Source organism: Raphanus sativus, chromosome 2, assembly GCF_000801105.2.
Source record: "Raphanus sativus cultivar WK10039 chromosome 2, ASM80110v3, whole genome shotgun sequence".
NCBI classification, from domain to species: domain Eukaryota; kingdom Viridiplantae; phylum Streptophyta; class Magnoliopsida; order Brassicales; family Brassicaceae; genus Raphanus; species Raphanus sativus.
The window spans coordinates 14,510,883-14,517,122 of record NC_079512.1 but is presented as its reverse complement, the minus strand read 5'-3'; positions in this window follow the sequence as shown (position 1 = coordinate 14,517,122).

Sequence of the window (6,240 nt, the reverse complement as noted above, 5' to 3'; positions counted from 1 at the left end):
AGGAGGTTTACATCCGGTCTACATCGGTTCATCTACAAACCGGTCCAAGATAGAAGACTCAGTCAACCTCGTTATCATCACCTTGACCAAGTCTTCATGTATGACATCAATGTAGTCAAGAGTAATTAATGTGTAGATTTTATTCCCTGTAAAGCACTTGTAAACCCTTGTATCAAACCACTATATAATGTGGTGTTGGCTAATGAGAAATACACACAACATTCCTCACAATTCACTCTCCACATTTCACACAGATTACAATAAATACAATAAAATTTATTAATTTTATTGGTTCCGTCCGTTCAGAATTTCGACACAAATCAATAAAATAATAAAATAATATGTTTTTAAAAAATATTTATGTAAATATATGATCCCATTAAAATTATAAAATAATAATTTCTATGTATACATATTTTATATCAGTAAGAATCTATTATTATAATTTTTGTTTTATATTCACAATGGAGTTATCTTCATATTTTCTTAACCTTAATATATTTTTGATGAGATTTAGTAATGAGCAAATCTCTAAAATAACACTTTTTAAGTTTTTGTCGCAAAATAGCACTTAAAAAATAAAATGACCAAAATAGTACTTTTTTATTTTTAAAAATTTAATATTTATTTTTTATTTTAAAATTTTTGAATGTATTGCTAAAACTCCACTTCTTAACTCTAAACCCTAAGTCGTAAATTAATTAACCCAAGAGTTATAAATGCATATTTATCCTTCAATAAAACTTATTTTGGTCATTTTCCTCTTTGTGATGCTATTTTGTGATAAAAACTTGGTTTAGTGCTATTTTGTCTTAATCTCTTTAGTAAGATTACATCTAAAAAACATTTAATTTCTATGAAATATATATTATATACACTGTATAATACAATAACATTAATATAAATGTAAAATTTCAAAAAACAACAATTAATGTTTATATACTAAAATCAAATATTTTTTCGTATCTCAAAATAAATATATCTTAAAATAAGAAGTCTAAATAAGTAAATTTGTGTGTATTATTATCTCTATAAATTAGTATAACTTTAATGTTCCAAAATTATTAATATATTGAGGTTCTACTGTACTATTTTTTTCAACAAAAAAACATAATTAATTTGATGAGTCATTTACACCATAGGGGTGTCAATTCAAACTGGCACGGCCGGCCTAGTACAAACCTGATAAACACATAAATATTTGAGTCTGGCTCGGTCCAACACGACAATATTTTGGGACTAGATTTCAAAGCCTGACCTAGCTTTTATATAGGAATATAAGGTTTTTCAGAGGTTTTGAGTTTTTAAAAAAACGTTATTGTCATTTCATTCATTCTATTACACGTGAATTTTCATTAAAAACAAGTTTCAACCTTTTTGTTTATAAATCTAAAGTAAATTTAAAATTTTCTTTTTATCAAGAGTGTAAATTTAAATAATCAAATATACAAGAGAAAAAAATTTAAGATAAACAATATCAAACGTTTCATATTTGTATTTTTGAAAAAGGTATGTTGTACATAAAAAGAAAAATAAATACATTTTAAATTTTGAAAATATGACACTTGTAGTGATAAAAAAATAAAGTGCATTAACAACTTTCATACTTTTTTTAATTAGAGTTTAGATCATATATATTAAATAACATATCAATATTAATAATAGTTTGATTGCAAGAATGATAATATCTATATTATTAAAATAAAATTATCATTAAAAACATTCATTAGTTTTCAAAGTTAATTACACTTCCATGCCATTGAGAATTAAATTGAACTTCTTATTTTAATATTTGTCTTTTCAGTTAGATTAATATGTTTTCCTGAAATAAATTTGAGATTAAATGTAATTAAATCAACTTAAAAATGCAACTATATTAACAAACTATTGAAAAAACCAAAACTATGGAAAAAAGTTAGCTTACACGTTTTTGGTCTTATAATACATATACATTATAATATATAAACAAATTTAATGCTTATTACTATAACTCACCAATAAAACATTTTACATCTATCTATATTATTAAAAGAGAAGTACACATATAAAATGCCCTTAGTTTTTAGTATTATTTACACTTCTATGCCACTGACATTAAATAATTCTTCATATTTTAATGCTGTCTTTTCCACTTTGATTAATGCGTTTTCCAAAATTAAATTGAATTAAATATACAATTAAATAATACTTCCTATTTTAATGATTTGTATTTTCCACTTACATTAATGTGTTTTCTAAAATTAAATTTGAATTAAATATACTTCATTAACTTTTCAATTAAATCAATGTCAAATTAAAAAAAAATACATTTTTGTTGGACAAACAATTCATTGAAATTATAATATCAACTCTTCGTTTAACAAATCTGAACGAAAAGAATATTATCAAATTTGAACCGAAACTAGATACTATCCAAACGGATTTACCATTTTGGTATCTAGAGAACCATAGCCAAACCTTATATGAACTAAATATTTCAGATATTCGAATGTATTTAAATCATATTTATACACTTCAATATGTTAGCTATTTTTCGAGTTAATATCCAAGATATAAGTTATTTTAAGTTGTTTAAAATATTTGAAATATAAAAAATAGTTGAAAGTAAACATCTAAAGTAGATAAACAATAATCAAAACACCAAAATACTTAAAATATATATATTTATTCTTCATCCAAATATTCAAGTTAAACCTATTTGAAATTTTTAATTTAGGTACTTTGACTTACATTACTCAAATTTACATGTAATATTTTTTTTAAGATTTAGGGATATTTAAAGATATATAAATTTAAATTTTTTTTTATAAAAATAAAAATAATTTAAACGGGTTATCAAACCCGCAAAGATCCGAATAAAACCGGAACCAAAGTTTATAAATACCTGAATAGAGCTAGAATCTTTAAACTCAAAATTTCAAACCCGAATAGATTTTAACCGAATTCGAGTGGATATGCAAATATCGATCCCTAGCTTAGTCAATATGAAACGATCAAATATTACAAATATATTATTTAGTATAAATAAATAAAAACTGAAAATTAATACCCGTGCGGTCGCACGGGTCGAGATCTAGTATTATATTAAAACAGAAGTACAAAATAGAATTAGCCCTAAGACTTCTAACTTATTTACAAGATAATGCCACTGAAATAATAAATAAACTTAGTTTTAACTATTTATTGTCTTTTCCTAAATTAATAAATTGTTTCCTTAATCAAATCTAAACCAAAAAATATTCCATATCAAAACATTAAACATTAAAGTCAATAAATATTATACACGAAATTGATGACATAAAAAACGGTTTGCATTGATCCGACACTAAATATATTGACTTTTTTTTTGACATCCACTAAATATGTTGACTTAACCTGCAAAATAATAAACTTTAATCCACACCACAATAGTTTAATTTGGTTTTTTGTGTGATAATTTATTTTCTTCCTCAATGACAACTGTTTTAACATGTACTAACAAAAACATTTTTACTATCATTCAAATCAGAATTTTTGTTAAGCTACTCCTTCGGTCCCTCCACACACACGACAATTAAAATCTTAAACAACAATATATCATATTTTAACACACAAAATCACAGAGAATATTACATAGTATCAAAACTAAAAGTTATTTTTTAAATGTCGTGCTCTTTCCTTTAGTTTAAAGTTTAAACTATTTCCTACGTTTGTGCTAACTAATAAATATTATTCTATAACCTAAACAACCTACCATTCATTCAGGAGTCACATATATTTCCAAATAATATTAGTTTTTATCTTTCTATTTAACAGAAAAATATATCTTAGGACCGGGCAAAAAAAATCCAAATCTGGAGAGCCGAACCGAATCCAATATATATTATTGTGTTTAGAAAATATAAATTATTGTTTTAGAAATGTCATATTAAAAACTTATTTAATCGGGTAAATTTTAAAATATATATACTATCACTTATACAAATACATAATTATTACAAATTTAGATCACATTCCTAGCTATTTTAGCTAATTTTGTTTTTAAATATGTATTTTTTTTAAATCTTGCTAACTAAGTTTAAATTCATATATTTAGTATCTTCATATTATTATAATAATAGTATTTAGAAAGTTAACTAAGAAGCTATTAAAATTAAATATTATAGTCATAAATCAATTAATTTTAACATGTACAATCGGCCAAGACAGTTATGATCTTTCCTAACGTGATTTATAAAATATTTTCACAATACATACAACTTCTGTATTTCGAAAACTATGGATACAACTATACAAATCGAATATTCTATGGAATAAATTCTCTACAATATTTTTATTTTCTTACAAATGTTATAACTAATGTATCAATTTTAATACCTTACTAACTCATATTTGTCTGTTTTTCCTACTTTTGGTTCAGAAAAAAATATTTTATACATATTTTATACATAAATCTAACTATACAACTATTGGATTTTTTTATATGATGTCCAATAAACACCGGTCATATAATTTACAGTAGAATGCAAAAAAATATCCGCTGTAATTAAAAACATTGTTATTTCTCAAAATGTTATATTAGTTTACACATTGCAAATCATGTATAACATTTAATACAAACAAAGATTAAAAATAAAATTGACCGAGCGGGTCAAAATCTAGTATATATTAGACGTGATTCACTCGTGTTTTAACCTTCCTTATTATGAACTTTTTGAAAATTTATCATCAATTGTTTTTATAAAGAGGGAATATTCCAGCAATATCAGCTTCATATATAAAATTAACTTTTTTATTGGGCAAATCTCTAAAATAGCACTTTTAAGTTTTTAAATAGCACTCAAAAAATAAAATGACCAAAATAGCACCTTTTTGTTTTGAAAATTTTCATTTTTATTTTTATTTTTAAAAATTTGAATACATTCCTAAAACCCCACCCCTTAACTCTAAACCCTAAAGCTTAGATTAATTAATCCAAGGGTTATAAATACATATTTACCCTTCAATAAAACTTCTTTGGTCATTTTCTTCCTTCTAATGTTATTTTTGTAACAAAAACTTGATTTAGTGCTATTTTGTACTTTTCTCTTTTTTATTCCCATGATTATTGTTAAAATAAACGGGTCAAATTATATCCCATCCAATTGAGTTTACTGTTTTAAGAATATTTGCCACTCAATTTTAATTTGACCCAAATGCATAATATACTAATAATACATTAAAATCATACATTTAAATATGAAAAAGTCAATATAAATTTGATCCAAGATAATATATTAATATATATATATATATATATATATATATATATATAGACCCAATCTTCTTGTATAGTTACATAACTGTTTCAACACACATCTAATAAAAATATATATTACACGATACAATAACAAAATATATATAAATACATGTGCAGCTGCACGGATCAAATTCTAGTTTAAACTAAAATATAAAGGACAAACCCTAACCCAAATGAGTCTCAATGTACCCAAAGCTCAAATGGGTTTACCCAGAAAGACCCAATTCTTTTGGGCTTATAAATACTAAACCCAATACCAGGTAATTTTTAGGGTTGAGCGGGTTCGGACTGCGGGTCATTACCCTAATTGATATGTCTACTTACACGTAGGGATATAAATCCGGACTGGCCTGGCCTAGTCGAAACCCGGTAAGCCCGTAAATATTTGAAACGGGTCCGGCCAGAGATATTTTGAACCTAGATTTTTGATAAGTCTGCTATGCTCATGGGAGAGGATCCAGATCTAGGAGCAAAGGAGGCATCGAAGGATCAAAATGGCTAAAGTGATGTGAAGAAGAATTAGTGGAAAGTCTAGCTGAGAGAGTGGTTTTGCTTATTAAGAAAGCTCAGTATTTATTTAAAATGTTGCCATTTTACGGTTTCAGTATTTCCTTTAAGGATCGAAACATTAGTGTGGAAAAAGGATATAAAAATAATATTAAAAACCACAATATGAGAAATCTGATTAGCTCATGTCTTCTTCAACCCTCGATTTCCAGATTACGAATCCTAATCTCATTCTTGATTAGCTGAGCTTATCATTTTGGTATTAGAGCCATGGTTTTTCTAGACCATGGGTGTGAAGCTTAGAACCACCTAACTAACGTTTAAATCTCAGCTATGTAGACTGTGTGAAAGGCTGGAGCGACTTTGTGATGCATTGGGGATCTGCATCTAGCGAGTTTCTACGCAGAAGATTCTCAGTCGGAAGGAGTGAAGACCGAAGTCATGACGTTGAAGAA